The sequence below is a fragment of the Pinus tabuliformis genome, chromosome 2_1 (assembly GCF_031772625.1).
Source record: "Pinus tabuliformis cultivar Carrire ecotype Pingquan chromosome 2_1, CPIR1, whole genome shotgun sequence".
NCBI lineage: Eukaryota > Viridiplantae > Streptophyta > Pinopsida > Pinales > Pinaceae > Pinus > Pinus tabuliformis.
Window position 1 is genome coordinate 562,885,885 of NC_142299.1, and position 22,578 is coordinate 562,908,462.

The following is a 22,578-nucleotide window of genomic DNA, read 5'->3' on the forward strand; positions in this document are numbered from 1 at the left end:
TTCATAGCTTGTGATCATTTTGTCCCATATTTCTTTTGCTGATTTGAAGTGCATTACCTTCATGAATTCTGTTTGGGATATACTTCTTAATAGAGTACTGACTGCTTTTGCATTTGTTTCATACTTCTTTTTCTCAGCTGGATCTGTAGGAATAGCTGAAGGAAAAGCATAGCCTGTTTCTACAATGTCCCAAACTTCTGTACCAAGAGATTGAAGATATGCAGTAACTCTTACCTTCCAATAATTGAAGTTTGTCCCATCAAAAACCGGTGGCCTGATTGATGCTTCTCTCTCGTAGTTGCTCATGATGAATGATCTACCTTCAAGCGATCAAGCTTTTCTGAAGGACCTGCTCTGATACCAATTGTTGGAAATAATACTGAGAGGGGGGGTGAATCAGTATTATCTAGCAATTTAACAAATCTTCCTTATTTGATCTTTTTGAATTAATCTTGCATATCAGTACCATAAAATAATGAGCATGAACAAAGAAAATAGACAGTCACACCAAAGAACACAAGATGTTAGGTGGAAACCCAATGTGGGAGAAAACCACCTGCTGCAATATGTCTCTATCTTCTTTCAATTTAGAAATTCTTTTACAATGATCTTGTACTGGTGCAGTCCTTTACCAGTACGCAGGCTGCAACCTGCAGAGAGCTACAACTCTCTCTCGTTTTCCAGTCTCTCCTGGAAGGGAGCTACAACCCCCTACTTCTTTTCATGAAGAATCAAATGATCAACAGGTATACAACAGTTACAGTCCACTACTGTTATCAGATCAGTAATCACAGAACTAACCCAGAACACCTTATGAACAGAAAAATACAGTCAACAGATCATCTTAAGACAGGGACGCATTTTCTTTCTGTGGCCTGCGACTGGACGCAGTTTACCTTCTGCTGCTCTGCGTGCCGACGCACTGTTCCTTTAAACTGCTCTGCGTACCGGCGCACCCAACAATACTATCGCGCCGCGTCTTTCGCTTCAGAGACGCATCCAATAGTACTATCGCGCCGCGTCTTTCGCTTCAGAGACGCACCTGAGCCCTTACTGTACTGCGTCTCGGCGCACTTTCCCTTCACTGAACCTGCGTCCCTTCAGATATAAAAGATATGAAGACCAGAACTAACCCAAACAGTCAGATCTACAGATCTGATCATGCGCCATAGAGATCACAGTCCATTAGAAGATTTGCCCTCATAGATCTGGACTAGATCTCACCAAAAGATATTCAACCAAAGACCATGCTCAATCCAAATGAACTCCTTTGCTTTATATAGGCAAGCTCCTCCCCAAAACATGGAACAATACCACGAGCCGACACCACAAAACCGTCGGCTAGATACCACACAAGAAACCCCCACGTGCTCTTCTCTGTCTTGAAATGTGTGCACTGGGTGGACGCACCCCCTGAACGGCTGGCCTGCGTTCCCAGACGCGGGTTCTGCATGGTATACCTGCGGGGACGCACTTTCTGAACAGATTGCCTGCGTCCTTCTTAAAAATAGAGAGCTGATCATCAAGAATAGTGATCTACCACCTGAATGGGTTGCCATCAAGGACAACACCTGAATCATAATGCCAACAAGTGTGTAGTACCAGTGATAACATGAAGAGTGGACTACATCTAGTGGTCAATGATGCCAATAGAAACCAAGAAATTGTAGAAAAAGGAACCAGTAAAAGCATGTGCCACCCATGTGGATGGGCATTGTGGAAATATATTAAAAGGGACATTAAATTTATTAAAGAAAAATGTGTCCTAGATCAGCAGCAATGTTAGGAAGGTTGCTTGGCATGAATTCTACCATGGCTAGAATCACGAATGATGTTCATGCCTAGTGAAGTTATTATAAGATATAATAACCAAGATTACTAGAAGTTATTGTTCTTGAAAATGTGCACAAGGCATGTAAGTCACTAATACTTCATCCAGTTCTTTTCTCATTGTCTCATATTTGTAAGAGTAAAGTCGAGGCATGAAGCACAAAACTAATCAAAATGTAGTTGCAGATGAATTTTGTATTTGTTAGATACATATGCCATGGCCTCATCATTAGTTCCCAATAAATCAAGGACAAAAGTTGCTAGTGGTGTGCGGCCTCCACAACTTGTTGCAAAATAAAAGACTCAGTTGTTGAAAGAGCCAAAGTATAAATTGTTAACACCTTCACTTCTGAAAGGTGTTATCAAATAAGGTCCCATGCTCAACATGATCGACAAGCTGAAATTTAATGAACACATTGTACATTGTCACATACCCCAACAATTTTCCCCAATTTGCTAAGGTAAAGTACATGACTATCATAGTCCAACCAAGACTTCCACGGGTTTGTGAACCTCAACAATGGACTAAGGGGGTTGATAAATCATGAATTTTAAATTTGTTAGATATCCCCCATTTTGGTCTAGTGATGAAGTAAATATTTGTGTTAAATTACTCTTGGTTGTGTACAAAATAGAGATGTGGCTCTGTGAGCCTATAGAGATTGATTCATAACCCATATCTAGGATTTATGGGTTATCCATGGTAGGAGAGGATCTATAAACTCTCTTTGATAAAAAGAATGAAAATGATGTTGGTAAGGAGGTGATAGAAAAATACAGTGCAGTTTGTGGATGGAGGGGGATATTAATATCCTCTATAAGTGATGAGCAGGTGAATTTTTCCACGCTATTAATTTCTTGTAAGTTTCTTAGGAAGTGCCAAAAGGAGAATTTACCCGTAGGAGAAGTGGCTATTGCAACGAAATGTGTCACACGTGTCTAGATGAAATGGATCACCTTTCTACTTAATCAATTTATGCAAGATTGTTTGTAGGCGAAGGATAGGAATCTCGAGTTCCATTATGCATGGCTATTGATCCTGATTACTATGTAAAAATGGCAGGTCTCTCGGGATGCCAACTTTCCTATTCCAAACAAGACAAAATTCATTGCGTTGTGGTCTAGATCACTCTAGTATACTTATGATAAAAAGAGCTAGGTGAATACAAATTTGAAATTTTATATATGGAAATAAGTCATTAATTATGATATTTTCAAGGTATCACACATTTCGGTATAGGTTGTTGAAGCATATAAGGAAATCACAATGCTCAATGCAACTCATCACCACATGTATGTACATGCACGTGTAGACCCTGACAAGTGATGGTGGAAGTGTTGTTACAAGCTTGATGAGAATGTAGTGTCACAAATAATGAATGATTGGTTGGTGGATTAATGTATACCAACCCCTAATGAGCGTCTGTAGGTACATATAATTGACGATGGCACAAAGGGGGAATTCCAAGGCCCACAATAAACAAGGTCATCTGCCCCATAACCGAAGGAATGCCCAGAACCTTTGCCATAGGAACCTGAACAAGGTTTTCCCAACACACCCCAATGGGAACCCAAGGAAGAGGAAGTTGTGCCAAGAAGTGATAAGAGGCCATTGGAAGGTAAGAAGAATGGTGTCAGAAAGAAGCAAAAAGTGAGCAAGACAATAAGCGTTGAAAAACCTTCTATTTTGGAGGAGGAACTAGAGAATCAGTTCAACAAATCAAAGAAGTGACGAAGCAAGAAGCTTCCCCTATCATCATAGCCATTGAGAAACTTGCACAGGAGGGAATTACATGATCATATGTAGCAACAAATAGATAAATCACACCTAATGATCGAGGCATCTAGGACAACTGCTCCTACACCTAGTGCAACAGAGCCAACAACTACGACAGAGGCAACCAATGCACCTCTTATACTGGAGATCTTACGAGAACTGTCACAACCATCCTCGAATTTAGCAGAGCATAACACCTTGGTCATCCCCCTAGTTGCAGTACACTTCATGGCCACTAATGACCAACAACGGGCTCAAGTGTTTATGCAGGTAGATCTAATTATTTCTTAGTTACCAATGCATGTTTTGCATTCTTAGCAGTAGTCCATTGCCTAGGAAGTATAGTTTCATGCACAAGCAAACTTGGTGGACTTAATCCAACTCAGTAATGAGGACAAGGCTCTGTAAGAAGCAAACACACAGTAGGAAGAAACAATGAAACAAGCCGAAGAAATAGAAGTAGGAAGAAACAATGAAACAAGCCGAAGAAATAGAAGGGACACTATGACATGCCATCAAAGCATATATAGTAAGATTTCAAGTGTCCCCATGGAAACTGACACTCCCACAAAGGAGAAATTGCCCAATAATGAAGAGGTTGTTCATGGCCTAAAATAAAAGGTAGAATAACTACAATTGGAGATCAATCCCACTATCCCACCATAAGAAGTAAAAAAGAAGGGAAAGGGTCTAGATAGCCTCCAACTATTTTGAGAGTGTAAAATATTTTGAAAATGAGTGCACAAATTATATGAGGCCAACATAGATTTATGGAATAAATTGCAAGATAATGTCGAGCTCAGAGACACTGGGATGAGGATTCAAACAATGGAGCAACAAAATGAAACTATATGTAGCTATTTGATATCTCTACTCATGGAAAAATGTGGAGTTGCAATTGACAAAAGTGCGGAATTGGGAAGAAATATTAACCAATTGAGAGTGGAGCAACAATAACTGGCTCAAAAAGTGGAAAGTTGCAAGTTGAAGCCATGCTACTCATAGATGATTTCGTTGTAGCAAAGATCACATTGCACAAATTCATTACTGAGAATGAAACTTCGTTCCAAATTGCTCTTATGCCTGTCAAGACTACTGCAAATACTATAGGATTGGTAGAGTAAGCGAAGGCAATCACACACACTACCAAAGAAATGTTTGAAAAAATTGTGGCGAAGGTTTCATAGGTTCTTTCTTCCACTGGTGCACAACCACAACAAATTGGCCCAAGGATGAGCCATGTTTAGTGTTGGGGGACTATTAGGGATAAGAAAGAACAATGAGAAAAGGGAGGAAAAGTATGAATTTTTCCTAAGTGTGGATAAATCACACAGAGGATGGAGGGCACTATGCACCACATGCCACAGATGCCCGAAAGACTGCGTAAATGTGTGACAAGGGCTGAAGAGACTACGCCTTAAATGAAATATTCCTTGGTCAACAATGTATCCTCTAACTATGCAGGCTGGTTAGATATGGGTGTTATGAAACCAGCTCACAAAAAGATAGAAAAGAGAGATACACGCCTTAGAATTCAGCCTCTTCGAGGGGGCAACCTCCTTTACATTACATAAATGAACAATTCTTGGATGATACAAATGACAAAACCTCCTTTCTATATATAGGAGTCTAAGGAGTCACAATATAATCCAGCCGACCTAACAATAATAATATAAAGCCACACAAATAACAATAGGGGGCTTCTATGGGGCACAGAAATAACAATATGGGGGGTAATAGGGGCACAACAATATAAATAAGGGGTATAACTACAATATTAATGGGGTAATCACTAGTATTATAGGGACCCAACATGCCCCTCTCCTTCAAAAAAGTGTTGTCCTCAACGCTTGAGTAGTTCTGGATACTTCTGCATAAAATTCTCATCCTCCCATGTGGAATCTTCAGCGGATAAGTTCTTCCACTTGATAAGATACTCTGAAATTGATCGATTTTGTAGCTGTCGAGTTCTTGTTTCTATGACTGCTTCCGGTTCCAATATAATTTTTCCTTCCTCATCAAGTTCTGGCAATATTGTTTGAATTGGGAGCTTGTCACCTATAACCTTCTTTAAACATGAAACATGGAAGACTGGGTGCAATCGAGAAGCTGCAGGAAGCTCCAATTTGTATGCCATAGTCCCAATCTTTTGCAACACCTTGTACGGACCATAATACTTTGGTGATAATTTATTATCCTTCTTAGCTTGCTTTAGGGACATTTTCTTATATGGTTGTAGCCGTAGGAATACCCAATCACCTACATCAAAACTTCTTTCACTGCGATGTTGATCTGCCTGTTGTTTCATTCTATTTTGTGCCAACACAAGGTTATCCTTTAAGAGTTGGAGGACTTGTTGTTGATGTTCGATGTGATGTTCCACTGCCTGAACCTTAGAATTTTCTCTTAAATATGATGTGATGGATGGTGGTTGATACCCATAAAGTGCCATAAATGGGGTCATTTTTGTTGCTGTATGGAAGGAAGTGTTATACCACCATTCAGCCAGAGGCAACCATTTGACCCATTGTGTCTGCTTATCAGATACAAAGCAACGAAGATATCCTTCCAAACATTTGTTTACTATCTCAGTTTGCCCATCAGATTGAGGATGATAAGATGAGCTATGAGCTAACTGAGTAACAAGACAAGAAAATAATTCTGTCCAAAAATTTCCAGTGAAAATGGGATCTCTGTCACTTACAATAATCTTTGGGTTTCCATGTAGCTTTTGAACTGTTTCCATAAATGCAGTAGAAACTGTACTGGCTTTAAATGGATGTGATAATGCACAAAAGTGTGCATACTTGGTAAGTCTGTCAACTACCACCATGATGACACTCTTTCCCTCAGACTTGGGTAAACCTGTGATAAAATCCATTGAAACCTCCTCCCAACGTTGGCTTGGAATGGATAAAGGTTGTAATAGACCCGGCGTCTTAATTGTTTCAACTTTATTTTGCTGGCAAACCAAACATTCCGCCACAAACTTTTGAATATCCGATTTAAGGCCATCCCAAAAAAATTCCTTCTTAACCCTGTGGTAAGTTTTTAAAAATCCTGAGTGCCCTCCTAAGGGAGAGGTGTGCAATTCCATAAGAATCTTTTGTTTTAGCTGGGAATTCTTACAGAGGTATAAGCGATCTTTGTACCATAACGAATCATTTTTCCAGCTAAATGTATCAGAAGTACTGGAATCTTGTTGTAGCTTTCGAATAAGTGCCCACACTTCTTCGTCATTCTTCCATTCCTCCCTTGCTTCGCTAATCCAATCTGGTTGGATAATAGAAATGGCACACAACAATGCTTCCACATCCTCATCCTTTCTTGAGAGTGCATCTGCCACCACATTTTGCTTCCCTTTTTTGTAGATGATTTCAAAGTCATAACCCAACATCTTTGTGACCCACTTTTGTTGCTCTTCAGAGGATAATCTTTGTTCTAAAAAGTATTTAAGGCTATCATGATCCGTTTTTATCTTGAAGTGTCTTCCCATTAGGTAGGGTCGCCATTTCTTAAGTGCATGGAGTATTGCCAACATTTCCTTCTCATAAATAGCTTTGCTTAAAAACTTTCCCTTGATTGGACGACTTTCAAAAGCAATGGGTCTTTTATCTTGCATTAGAACAGCACCAATTCCATTTCCTGAAGCATCACATTCCACAATAAAGGTTTTTGTGAAGTCCCGTGTAGCTAAGACCGGTGCTTGGCACATTGCCTCTTTAAGATGTTCAAAGGCCTTTGTTGCTTCCGGAGTCCATGAAAATGAATCTTTCTTCAATAATGTTCTTAGAGGTGCTGCTATTCTCCCATAATTCTTAACAAACTTGCGATAATACCCTGTCAACCCAAGAAATCCTCGCAGATGCTTTATGGATGTGGGGATTTTCCATTCCTTAATGGCTTTAATTTTGCTAGGGTCTACCTTAACTCCTTCATGAGATACAATATGACCCAAATATTCCACCTCCTGGACTCCAAAGAAACATTTGGATCTTTTTGCATATAATTGTTTCTCCTCCAATAGTTGTAGCACCCTCTCAACATGTTCAAAACTTCTTTCACTGCGATGTTGATCTGCCTGTTGTTTCATTCTATTTTGTGCCAACACAAGGTTATCCTTTAAGAGTTGGAGGACTTGTTGTTGATGTTCGATGTGATGTTCCACTGCCTGAACCTTAGAATTTTCTCTTAAATATGATGTGATGGATGGTGGTTGATACCCATAAAGTGCCATAAATGGGGTCATTTTTGTTGCTGTATGGAAGGAAGTGTTATACCACCATTCAGCCAGAGGCAACCATTTGACCCATTGTGTCTGCTTATCAGATACAAAGCAACGAAGATATCCTTCCAAACATTTGTTTACTATCTCAGTTTGCCCATCAGATTGAGGATGATAAGATGAGCTATGAGCTAACTGAGTACCAAGACAAGAAAATAATTCTGTCCAAAAATTTCCAGTGAAAATGGGATCTCTGTCACTTACAATAATCTTTGGGTTTCCATGTAGCTTTTGAACTGTTTCCATAAATGCAGTAGAAACTGTACTGGCTTTAAATGGATGTGATAATGCACAAAAGTGTGCATACTTGGTAAGTCTGTCAACTACCACCATGATGACACTCTTTCCCTCAGACTTGGGTAAACCTGTGATAAAATCCATTGAAACCTCCTCCCAACGTTGGCTTGGAATGGATAAAGGTTGTAATAGACCCGGCGTCTTAATTGTTTCAACTTTATTTTGCTGGCAAACCAAACATTCCGCCACAAACTTTTGAATATCCGATTTAAGGCCATCCCAAAAAAATTCCTTCTTAACCCTGTGGTAAGTTTTTAAAAATCCTGAGTGCCCTCCTAAGGGAGAGGTGTGCAATTCCATAAGAATCTTTTGTTTTAGCTGGGAATTCTTACAGAGGTATAAGCGATCTTTGTACCATAACGAATCATTTTTCCAGCTAAATGTATCAGAAGTACTGGAATCTTGTTGTAGCTTTCGAATAAGTGCCCACACTTCTTCGTCATTCTTCCATTCCTCCCTTGCTTCGCTAATCCAATCTGGTTGGATAATAGAAATGGAACACAACAATGCTTCCACATCCTCATCCTTTCTTGAGAGTGCATCTGCCACCACATTTTGCTTCCCTTTTTTGTAGATGATTTCAAAGTCATAACCCAACATCTTTGTGACCCACTTTTGTTGCTCTTCAGAGGATAATCTTTGTTCTAAAAAGTATTTAAGGCTATCATGATCCGTTTTTATCTTGAAGTGTCTTCCCATTAGGTAGGGTCGCCATTTCTTAAGTGCATGGAGTATTGCCAACATTTCCTTCTCATAAATAGCTTTGCTTAAAAACTTTCCCTTGATTGGACGACTTTCAAAAGCAATGGGTCTTTCATCTTGCATTAGAACAGCACCAATTCCATTTCCTGAAGCATCACATTCCACAATAAAGGTTTTTGTGAAGTCCCGTGTAGCTAAGACCGGTGCTTGGCACATTGCCTCTTTAAGATGTTCAAAGGCCTTTGTTGCTTCCGGAGTCCATGAAAATGAATCTTTCTTCAATAATGTTCTTAGAGGTGCTGCTATTCTCCCATAATTCTTAACAAACTTGCGATAATACCCTGTCAACCCAAGAAATCCTCGCAGATGCTTTATGGATGTGGGGATTTTCCATTCCTTAATGGCTTTAATTTTGCTAGGGTCTACCTTAACTCCTTCATGAGATACAATATGACCCAAATATTCCACCTCCTGGACTCCAAAGAAACATTTGGATCTTTTTGCATATAATTGTTTCTCCTCCAATAGTTGTAGCACCCTCTCAACATGTTCAACATGATCCTTCCAAGACTTGCTGTAGATTAGTATATCATCAAAAAATACTAACACAAATTTTCTAAGGAATGGTTTGAAAATTGAATTCATCAAACCTTGAAATGTTGAAGGTGCATTGGTAAGGCCAAAAGGCATGACCAAAAATTCATAATGACCCTCATGAGTTCTAAATGCCGTTTTTGGAATGTCTTCAATCTTCATTCTGATTTGATGATATCCCGAATGAAGATCCAACTTGGTGAAGTAAATTGATCCATGCAATTCATCCAGTAATTCATCAATAACAGGAATGGGGAACTTATCTTTAATAGTGAGCTTGTTGAGCTCCCTATAATCTGGACACATGCGCCATGATCCATCCTTCTTGTGCACCAATACTACTGGAGCTGAGAAAGAACTTTGACTCGGTTGAATTATACCAGCCTCTAGCATTTCTGCAACCATACGTTCAATTTCACTTTTTTGGACATAGGGATATCTGTACGGCCTGATGTTTGGAGGAACACTTCTTGGAATCAGATGAATAGCATGATCATGATCACGCATAGGTGGGAGACCCTTGGGAGTCTCAAATACCTTGGAATGATTGTCCAAGACTTTTTGGAGATCTGGAGAAATAGATGATTCCAATGTGGAAACATCTAGCGAGCATAATTGTGCAATTACACCTCTTTGCTCCTTTCTTAGAAGCTTTGTCATACCATGAGAGCTGATTATCTTTCCTGGTTTCCCTGCAATACCCCTTAATTCAACTTCCTTTCCTTCCGAAGAAAATTTGATGAAAAGTTCTTGAAAATTAAAAGTTATTGTACCCAAGGAGTGTAGCCATTGGACTCCAAGTACAACATCCGCACCTCCCATTGGAATGGAAAGCATTGGGCTAGTCAATACATATTCTCCCATGGATAGCTTGATATTATGGCACTTTCCAGAGCAATTTATTGTTCCTCCATTTGCAATCATCACTTGACACTCTGGTGCTGGATATAGGAAGCAATTCAATTCTTTTGCTACCCTACAATGAATAAAATTGTGGGTGCTTCCTGAATCAATCAACACTATTACCTTTTTCTTCTTGATTTGTCCTTCTATCTTGATGGTTTGAGGAGTGGTAATTCCCGCCAATGCATTACAAGATATGGTCGGATTTTTTTTTTCTTCATCTAGGCTTTGTTCCTGGAATATATCCTCTCCTTGTGACCTTTCTTGCTCCTTTTCTTCTTCTTCTTCACAATCTATGTAGAATAATTTCTTCTCAGCACACTTATGACCTTTTGTATATTTGCTATCACAATTGTAACAAAGCCCTTTTGCTCTTTTTTCTTCCAATTGTTGTGGTGTCAACCTTGTAGGTTGTGGAAGACTATGGGAAACAACACTTCCATCTTTATAGTTGTGAGTGGTATGCTTCCTAGTTGCCATAATTTTGCTTTCCATTTTTCTTGCTAACCTGAATGCCTTCTCTAATGAATAAGGTTCCCAAAGGCACACATCATGTTGGATATTATCCTTTAAAGACCCTATGAACACATCAATCCTATGCTCCTCTGGAATATCTTTCACCCTTATGTTCAATTTTTGGAACTCCTCAATGTGCTCCATTATTGAACCCTTTTGTTTGAGACTTATCAATTGGCTAAAAAAAGTGTTGCTTTTTGTATCCTCATAATGTGCTATCAATTCTTCCGTAAAAATTGCCCAAGTGATAAATTGTTTACGAGAACAAAGCCATTGATACCATACAAACTGATTTGGTTCCAAATATAAAGTTGCCATACGTACCTTTTGTGTGTTTTGCACATTATTGAGATCGAAGAATTGCTCCATCTGTAATATCCATGTGGCGGGATCCTTGCCATCAAACTTCCTCATATCGATTTTCGGAACATGGTGAGTCTTCGATCCAACATTAGAGTCTATGGAATCATGATTAGCATTTCTTTTGTTCTCATCATGAGTTTCCTTTACTACCTTTTCACCATTAGTGACCCTTTCTTGTAGCAAGTTCTTCAATTCTTCCATGTCTGTCTTCAAATATATCTTCAAATTTACCATCGAATCCTCCACCTTAGTTTCCATGCCCTTTATCTTAGATTCCACACCATTTATCTTAGATTCCACGCCATTTATCTTAGATTCCACGCCACTTATCTTAGCTTCTGTTAGCTTTTGTGAGCGTGACATTTGTTGCACTTGTTCTTGTAATTTTGATATATCATGTAGCATTTCTTCCTCTTCTTCATGAGTCATGCTAGAGCTTTCAGGTTCCTTACTAGGTGTTTGCATTTTCTTTCCTCGGGGCATTAGTTACCGATAATAATGCTTTACTATGCCCTTTGAATTCCGTTAAACCAAGCTTACATAAAAATTTAAAAAAAAACTACACACCTTTTTTCACTTTATAGAAGCCTGATATTGAATCTGATGTATCTCAGTAATTTCGGATCATCCAGTTCTGAAATTGCTACCTGTAGTAGCCTTCTCCGTCCTCTTTCCAATGCCACAAGTTTGAGCCAAATTGGATTCTCCAAGTAAGAGTTATGTGAAATCTCCCACAGTGACTTGCTTTTAGATTGGTTCAGTAGAGCGAACTTGTACGACGTGCCACAAGTCACTGTTTCAACCTTTGAATCTGAAACACACATACAAGAAACTACAGTCCCTCCTCTTTCTGTAACTTTTTACGAAATTTCAATCCGATCCTCAGAGAGAGAGTTATGACGATTTTCCCCAGGTCACCTGTTTTGAATGTAATTCAGGAGTCTGCAGGAAGGCCAACTTCCTCAGATCATATCTCCGAAAATATCACGCGAAAAGCTCTAAAATTCGGACCCCAGGTTCAGCGCCAATTCTTCTCAAATGAGTTTTTTTTGCGACTTCTGAATCGTCACAGAAAAACAGTTATAGCGCAAATGCCACGATGACCTGTTTGGAGCAGCGAAACCCTAGAATCCAAAGCTCTGATACCAAATGTTATGAAACCAGCTCACAAAAAGATAGAAAAGAGAGATACACGCCTTAGAATTCAGCCTCTTCGAGGGGGCAACCTCCTTTACATTACATAAATGAACAATTCTTGGATGATACAAATGACAAAACCTCCTTTCTATATATAGGAGTCTAAGGAGTCACAATATAATCCAGCCGACCTAACAATAATAATATAAAGCCACACAAATAACAATAGGGGGCTTCTACGGGGCACAGAAATAACAATATGGGGGGTAATAGGGGCACAACAATATAAATAAGGGGTATAACTACAATATTAATGGGGTAATCACTAGTATTATAGGGACCCAACAATGGGCAGTGGTGGTGATTCATCCTAGTTTGGTCCAATGAACATTTGCAACTCAGCATGTACGAGGATAACTCATTAGGGAAAGCTAGCTAGATGAGTTGGTTAGAGTTTCCCTGAAGTAGGACATTAAAGACAAAATATAAAAAATGAGTTGTTTCCAATAGTAGCGGTTTCTTTTTCCCGATTAGTTATTTTTTTTCGCTCTATTTGATGTTATTGTTATGTTGTTGTTAGATAATAGTTTTTTTGTTTAGATTTTTTTATGATTGTACTATGGATTTGATAGTTTGTTATTCTATTGTCAATATTTACTATGTTTATCATAATGGCATGGGCTAGATAGTGTAACATGAATTAACATAGTTTGAGTTCTTACATTTAAGTATATGGAGCTTGTGTATAGCTTGTGCTAGTGATGGTTAATATAAATATGAAATTTATAGAGGTTTTATTCCATTTCCATGGTTTTATTGCTTATGTATTTTGTAGCAATGGTGGGATCAATGAATGAGTTATATAGACTTAACAAGGTTTGTGGCAATGTTTTGTGTGGATAGTGTATAGTTGAATTATATTGTAAATAATTGAGTCATTGAATAAATAAATGAACTATAATTATTTTTTTGCTATGGAGTTGGCTTTTCAATCATACAATGAATTCTTGTTGAATGTTTAATTTTATGGTTAAACCACATATTATGTCCAAATGATACATGATCAAGTCAGTAATGATCATCAATGCCAAGTGTGTCACTAGAACTATATATGATCCTTCAACAACATGTCATACCTCCCGGGACATGAACAATTTTCTATGTATATTGTTGGTGTCCAGGTATGAAAAAATTATTCACCCCTTTTCCTACATTAATGTATCAATCCGGGTGCGTATTCTTTTCAAGGCAACACGCAAGGTATATGTAGGGGAAAGGTTACAATCTGTCATCGACCAAGGGTTCGTGATTACCAAATCAAAGCATTGCTGTAATAGAAATAGAAACTCAACTACAGAACCTGAAAAGGTATTCACATTGATCTAAAGAATCTGTAACAATAATCAAGAAATAAACATAGCAGTGAATACACACATAACAAGAAAACACACAACACCTGATCAGAAGAGCGGGCCCAACTCTCTGATCAGGGTTGCGTTACTCACAGCGAAAGATATAACAACAAAAAGGGTTGAATTTTATTAATCTGAACAATGTTGTTACAATTTAATTCAGGGTCTGGCTAACCCCTCGTACAAGAATGAGTCGTCCTTTATATGGTACAAAGGGGAGTAACATCTCTCCCCAAAACCTGGCAACTATATTTCCAAAGATATACATCAGTTCAACACAGCACCAACGCAGAGAGAGCAAGAACAGAAATGATCCAAAAAGGGTTGAGAACAGCTGCAAATCAGTTATGTTGTTTCATCGTGGTCGATCAGCTGCTGTGAATCATGTAACTGCTGCGACATGTCGTGAGGTCAACACCTGCGCTCCAAAATCTGTGATCTTAACATGTTTTAGTGGTTCGCATAGGAAAAACCCTCATGACTCTACTTCATTAATTAAATATCCCAAGAGATGAAGAAAGGGGAATTACCTCATAGTTTTACATAGTAAATATATGTGAATGAATACAAAAGGGATGAAAAGAGGAGTGGAAATGCAGGGAAAATATAGGCTGATTTGGTGCCCAACATCTCCCCCCAACTAGCCTTCCGCACGCCCTCGTGCTGATCGCCGTCTTCGCAGGTCTGGGTTGGATAGGATGCGGGCTTCATGAAGTCAGGCGAGATCGTATTCCTCGACCATTTCTATTCCTGGAACCTTAAACCCTTCTGAGACAAGAACTTCCTTCCACCAATCATTTGGTACATTATATTTTGGGGTGTAGTGCTCTGCCGGCAACCAAATGACGAGGTACTGAAACTGAATACCCATCCACCAGACCACACATGTTTGGATGCATGCCACGTATCTTGGCACCCCACTGAGTGCTCGTGCAAAATTCGATGCTCCAAACGGTTCTCTATTTCGAACATATGTGGGTGACATCATCCACATTTTCTGACAATTATCCAGGGCCTCAGCTTGAAACGTGACTAATTGCTTGACACAGAGATCAATGCACCACTTTTGTGTCTTCAACATCCGTTCCCCGTTTCCCACAATTTCTAAAAATGTATTGTGCTTATTGTACATAGTCACTGATCTCTCGGGTTCTCCTATTACCATAAAAGGTTTTGTGACCTGATTTGACGCAAAACGTATTAGAAGCCTTTTGCCAGCTTATCTGATTGAAAGTGTAAGAGGTGAGGGCCCTCAAATGAATGTCCCCCACATATGGAACCAGATTAAATTCTCTATCAACACGCAAGAGATACTCATGCATGTAAAGCTCACACATCAAACGCTGAGTTGGCACACCATGGGCTCTCAATATCTGGAGGCACTGTACACCATCCTCAATCTCATGACTAATTTCTTTCTTGACGCTTTCCAAACAGAAGAAAAGAAAAAGTTCATGAAAAAATAAAGAATGACTGGAAGCGGGAGGGCGACATGACATAACCTCCCTTGTTAAATTGAGAATTTTTTCTTTGTCTGCTTTCAATTTTGCCACTTGCCTTTCTAGCCGCTCCACCTTGAGTTGCTGCTATGCATAACTCAATCGCATTATATCTATTTGCTCCACATATTCGAAGATAGCCGTGGATTCTCGTTCTTGGGCTCTCTTCACTTCGTTCTGATACCGCACCACGATGGATTTCCAAGTTTGTACTTCAGCCATCAAAGAAAACTCACGACCTTCAAACAAATACTCGATAGGGTTTGTCTGAGTGGCAACAGAGGTTGTTTCCACTTCATCTACCTGTGTCTCTGCTTCAACCATTGTGGCTTTGGGCTTCTTATCCCGCCGCTTATATTTCTTCACCTGTTTCTTCAACCGGTGCACCTGCCTTCTCAGCCTCTTGACCTCTGTTTTGAGCTGCATTGTTTCTTTGAATTGCAACCGATATTTCTGCTTAACAGGAAGCCTCCATTGCTCACACAACTCTATCCATTCTTGTTTGACCACCACCACATCTGGTACTGTAGCCAATTCGACCGGTGGTGGATTACTCGGGGGAGTATCCACAGGGTTAATCGACGGGGCTGCTTTGGTTTCTCTCTCGTCCTTGGTAGCAACCGCTTCCTTACTGACTCCTGCCTTGACCGGCTGTGAAGATATCTTTATAGGTGGCAGACTCACTTGATGGGTGTCCATACGTGTCTTTTAGCCAAAATTTCACCTCCAGGTTCCCTTGTTTCAGAAACACCTGTCTCTTCCTCTCTTTTTGGTTCCTGAGAAAGGTCTCTCTAGAACTCTGCGGCCAACAAACTTGTGGCAGCTGGTCCCTTATTCGACCCGTCAAACTTCAAAATCGACGAAATGACAACATCCTCCCATGCGTGTCAGGAAGAGCGAGACACCCTCGCCCCTTTTCGAATGGAGAAGTAAGAGGAAAATTGAAATAATTTTCCTATCTGATCTATCTCGGCGTCGGCTGTGACCTCGTGCTCTTTCCCTCTGTCTACAACATCTCTGCTCTAGGTTGAAACTCCTGTTTTGTGCAGTCCCCCGTTCTGAGGTTGACGTTGGTTCTTGTCGAGCAGCGTTATGTGAACCTTCTAGTGAGAAGGTGGGTTAAAGGGCCCAACGAAATCGATGACCCACTTCTCAAAAGGTTCAAGGACTATCTGGGGCTGTAATGGAATTTCATCCGATTTCCCAGGTTGTCCCATCTATTGACAGGTGTCACATCTTCGAATATAATCTCTAGCATCGCGAAAGATAGAAGGCCAGTGGTATCCCAATTGCAGCACCTTGTGGCCTGTTCTTTTATTTGCAAAACGTCCTCCACAAGGTCCACCATGGGCGGCCTTCAATATCTCATAGATATCATCCTCTGATACATAGCGCCGAATTTGTTGATCAACCCCTGTATGAAAGAGGTATCCTGCCATCCATGAATATCGGGTACTATGATGAATAATTTTCCGTTGATCCTTCTATGACAAATGACGAGGTACCTTCCCTATAGCAAGATAGTTAGCAATATCTGCATACCACGGAGTGTTAGCGGAAATTGCAAAGAGATATTCATATGGAAAGCTATCTTCGATAGGTGTACCTTCGGCATTATTTTCTAACCTAGACAGAAAATCAGCAACCACGTTGTCCTTCCTTGGTTTATCTACTATGGTAATGTCAAATTATTGAAGTAACAAAAGCCATCTTGTAATACGACCAGGAGTAACGGGTTTATTCATCGGGTAACTGATCGCTGCATGATCAGTATGCACAAAGGTGGGGTAACCATTGATATAGTGCCAGAACTTGTTGATGGCATAGATGAAAGCAAGGAATTCTTTTTCAGTCACTGTGTAGTTTAACTCAACAGGAGCCAAGTTCTTACTAACATAGTAAACTGCATATGGTACCTTATCCACTTGCTGCCCCAAAACTGCCCCAATTGCTGTCTGGGAAGCATCAGAATGAATATGGAATGGTAATGCCCAGTCTGGCCCTCTAAGGCTCGGAGCGCTACAGACCAGTTCCTTGATCTTCACAAAGGCTGCATCATAGTCATTTGTCCACACAAAGTCTGCATCTTTTGTCAGTAATTGAAAAAGCAGATGTGATGTCTTAGCAAAATTTTCTATAAAGCGCCTGTAATAACCAGCGCAACTGATAAAGCTACGTACCTGTGTGGGTGTTCTGGGTATTGGAAAATGTTGTATTACCTTTATCTTAGCTGGATCCATCCGGATTCCTACAACTGAAAGCAAGTGTCCCAGGACTATTCCTTCGTTCATCATCATATGGCATTTTTCCGTACTTAAAGAGACATGCGCCTGCTTGCATCTTTCAAGAACTTTTTCTAGCTTCCCCAATGCTTCTTCGAATTAATCTCCATATGCCGTGAAATTGTCCATATAAATCTCAACACTATCATCCATCAGATCAGAGAAAATCCCTAAGATTGCCCTCTGGAATGTTGTAGGCACATTACAGAGGCCAAATGGGAGGACCCGGTATGCGAACGTTCCCCAAGGGCATGTGAAAGTGGTCTTATCCTGATCTTCAGGAGCTATATGGATCTGGTTGCACCTGCCAAATCCGTCCAGGAAGGAGAAAAGCTTCTTCCCAGCCAACGTATCCAAGACTTGGTCAATGAATGGTAATGGAAAATGGTCTTTCTGAGTTGCCTTATTTATTTCTCTGTAATCCACGCATATCCGCCATTTACCGTTTTTCTTAGGGACCATTACCAATGGGGAAACCCATTGGCTGTCTGAAATGGGGTAGATAAATCCCACGTCCAGTAGATTTTGAAGCTCTTCCTTAACAATGTTTTTCAGAGCGGGGTTCATTCTCCTCTGGAGTTGCCTCACAGGGCAACAGTCCTCCTTAATGTATATGTGATGGGTGCATAGATTAACAAGAATCCCATTCATATCTGAGTAGTCCCAGGCAAAGACTTCTTTGTGTTTCCAAAGAGCATCCAAGATTTGCTTCTTCTGGGACTCTGACAGATCTCGATTGATATTCAGGGCTTTTCCTGGTTCTATTTCCATGGAAACACTGTCATGGGGCGCAGTTGTAGGTAGCTCATCAAGTCCATCTGTTGTTCCAATACTTTCTTGTGTCTCACAACTCAAGACAGACTCCAAGATTTGCTGATTTAAATCTGAAATAGAACAAGGATCACTAATAAAGGTAGTAATTGTGTCATCTTTCGTTTCTGTTTTCAGCTAGAGGGCCTGTCCAATAGTAAGAACTGGTCTCAATTCCTCATTTTCCGATTCAGACTCTTTCCTCGGTAAAGATTTCTTGCGGCCTGTTGGTTTTGTTGATGGGTTAGGTTCTGTGGGACGATATAATACTAAATTCTTAGTGTTTTGTCCATTTTAAATGATCATATGTCCAGACCGACACCCAATATAAGTGTCTGCGGTTGCCAGCCATGGTCTTCCCAGAATCAGCGGATGGCCTCCAACTGGTGATTGCGTTTGGAGTACTAGGAAGTCCACAGGGTAGTGCCATGAATCAACCGGAATTGTGATATCTTCAAACTTCCTTATCGGTTTCATTGTAGATCGATCTGCCAGCTCTAGCAAGTGTAGGTGTGTGTTTCAAGTAAGAAGACCTAATGCATGCATAGTTTCAGCAGTGATGACATTTATGGCAACACCCAAATCTACGAGTACATTTGGAATTTCTACCCCATTAATTTGCACGGTTAAAATTGGGTTCCCGAGATCCCCATACTTTACAGGCATGGAACTTCCCATCATAAAATTTGATAACTTCCCCATTACATGAATGGTGAGCGGGTCTCTTGATTTCTTTTTAGGCTTCTTAACACAATATTCCCTAAGAGTTTTTGTGTATATAGGTACGTCCCTCATAGCTTGCAGCAGGGGAATCTTGACAAATAAATTCCATAACTCCCCTAACAGGAAAAACTCACCTTGAGGGTTTGTTTACTCAAAGCCAACCTTTCTGGATAGGGCGGTTCAGCTTGATGTTTTTGAGTAACTAGCAGTTGAGGAGGTGTATGATTTTTGTTGACTCGGTTTGATTCCTCTTCAACCATTTCTGGTTCCTTTTCCTCACTGTCAATTTGTTCAATGATAACTGGGGAGGGTTGAACATCCACTGTCCGCCGAGATCGTAAATTCATCTCATATAATTTTGCTGTAGAGATGTTGCATGAAGGTAGGTTGAGGGTGTCAGCGTGCTGAGCCCCTTTATTGTTAGGATTTGGATTAGGTTGGATGGGAAGTTGGGGATGAACAGGCTGATTACCAGGAGGCACATTAGAGGGTAACTGAAGTTGTTGGTGTGGAATTGACTGGGGAAACTGCCCAGGAGGAGAAGGTCCCTGCCAGTTTGGAGCCCACGAGGAACTTGAACTAGCTTAAGGAGCCCACTGCTGCCAAGGTGGACGCTGGTATTGGGGCCACATGGTCGGATAAGGCATGGACTCGAGACCCATATTAAAATTACTAAAATATTGAGATGGATCCGGAAACATACCTTGATTTCCCGTTGACGGCCGAGGTTGCCATGGCTTTTTAGGTCCCGTAAAGTACAACTGCTCCATGTCTTTGCCTGTCCCTTGAAAAACTGCTTTCAGTGTTGGCAAGGATGGGCATGAACTTGTCGCATGATTCAACTCACATTTTGCACACTCCTCTACAGAGTTTAATGGACATTCCCTCTGTAGGTGTTTCTTCATGCATGTTGGGCAAAATACAGCCATAGTTCTTTCCAATTCTAGTTGTCTCTGTTTTACTTGCAGCGTGTTTATTGGTTGGGAGCATTCTCCAATTTACTAAAAACAATTTAAAAAAATTAATTTAATTTTTATTACACTCACTTAAAATATTAAATTATGACTTATACTCCTATGTGCAACAAAATTATCTTCATCACAAAAATTCCCAATCCAAGATCATGTCCCCACAAAGTGCTTTTTCGTTAAGCCGGGAACAAAATTATCTTCACAAAAACTGGCAATCCAAGATCATGTCCCCACAAAGTGCTTTTGGGTGCGCTGGCAGTCAAGAAAAGTGCTTTTGTTTTGCAAAGGTGGCAGTCAAGAAAAGCTTGACCGTTGAATCCAGCCAATATTTGTTTCGGATCCTTGTCCCAATCTTTGCCATTTACGAATCTGCTCCTCCTCCTCCCATGGCTACTGCGCTTCGTTGTATGAGTCTTGTCTTGGAGCTACATGTCATGTGTGTTTGTGAGTCTGGTGGTCTCTGTATGAGTGTTGTGTAGTTTGGTCTGGTCTCTGTATGAGTTTTGTGTTGTCTGGTATGGTCTGGTCTGGTTTGCGTGTTGTTGTGTTGCGCGGTACAGGGAGGTGAAGGTAAACATACGTCACATCAACATTCTCAAGGTAGACATACATCACCGGAGCGAAAGGTATATATGAATGAGCTGATATCCACCCATATCCTTCTCAATCCCAGGTATGCAAATTTCTGTACATGTAACCTTCACAGAGATGTTAGATTAGATTGGCTTAGTAATTGGCATACACTGCAAGAATTAGAATTAATATGATTTTGTAATTATTTCATGCAATTAGCTTTGTTCTAGCATATATTGAATTACCAGGCTAAACGCGTAAATATGAATGGGCACCTGCTTCAGTTTTTGAAGCCACAGAAATTGCCTAATTATGAATTGGTACATGCCCTGCTTCAGTTTTTGAATGCACATAAATTTTTAGGCTAAACATATTTATATGAATTCATATTTGCATGGGACGGGATTCAATCAATCGCAGGTAGATTAGTTGAATTTCTATGCATCGAGTCTCTGTTTTTCTTCTTTTTCTAGTTATAAATTCAAATAGAGTCTCTGTTTTTCTTCTCTTTCTAGCTATAGATTTAAATAGAGTCTCTGTTTTTCTTCTTTTTCTAGTTATAGATTCAAATAGAGTCTCTGTTTTTCTTCTTTGGGATCAATGTTGCAGTGTGAGGATCGTTCGGCCAGCCCTTTTCAAGCTCTTAACTGGGCGGTGCAATGGCAAACAGAGGATGCCCATGTCTTGTCTTGGCTTGGCGGTGCAATGGCAAACAGAGGATGCCCATGTCTTGTCTTGGCTTGGCTTGGCGGTGCAATGGCAAACAGAGGATGCCCATGTCTTGTCTTGGCTTGGCGGTGCCATGGCAAACAGAGACTACCCGTCTTGTCTTGGCTTGGCGGTATTGCCTCCTGCGACTGCTGCAAACTACTTCACACGCCCTGCCCCTGATTGGCACAGAATTAAATCCTCACACATCCTCCTCTCTTCTGGTAAAATCCTGTATAGTCTCTTTGTCTCAATAGGTTCTGCTTGTTTCCTTCCTTCCTGAGAATCAATCTGAATAGGCTCTGTCTGTTTGTTTCCTTCCTGAGAATCAATCTGAATAGGCTCTGTTCGTTTCCTTCCTGAGAATGCAAGTTTGTCATACACGCAGGAAATTCAAGTTGGAGTGGGGACTTGTGGGGAGCTGAGGTATCCCTCAGATCCTGTAATCAGCGGCACCTGAATTGGCCACTTTCAATGTTACGACAAGGTAAGTCAGCCTTACTTTTCCCGGACAATGGGAATTCCAAATCTGTGATACAAATAGTAGAATCCAATAATTTTATTTATGACCTCCTTAAAACTGTAATCACCTAAATGTTTTGAATCCAATTTTTGTACAGTATACGAAGGCGTCCTTGAGAGCCCGTGCAGAGAGGCAGGCGGGCGGGCATTTGCTGTCTCTGATCGATGGAGAGACTTGTTCAGCCTCTGCGCGGTGTTTCTGTCAAAAAAACAGAGTGACTGTGCTGCATGATGCCAGTGTTATTCAACCAGCACAGACAGGTATGAATATTTTGTAATACATATATATTTTTAAGAAACATATGTGTAGCAGGCCATTTCCCATTAAATATGTTGTAGCATGCCATTTCCCCTTAAATTTGCAGACAGTAGAATCTTTAAAGCGAATGTAGATGGGTTGCGAATGTAATATTTAGTCCCAATAAATCCTCAACCTCTACTCAGGGCGTCCAGTGTGATGGTTAAAAATTGATAAGCAGTGCATACTCCGCAAACCTTGAAGTGATGGTGAGATGATCTCCCTCAGCATCGAAGACTACCACTGAGCATGTGACCCAGGGCTTTGTAAAACCATGTTGATGCTTTCTATATTTGTGATCGATTGCTATTCCATTCCATGTAATGAAATGACCAAAAATATGCGTTTTCTTAGGTTAGATTCGATTGGGTTAAAT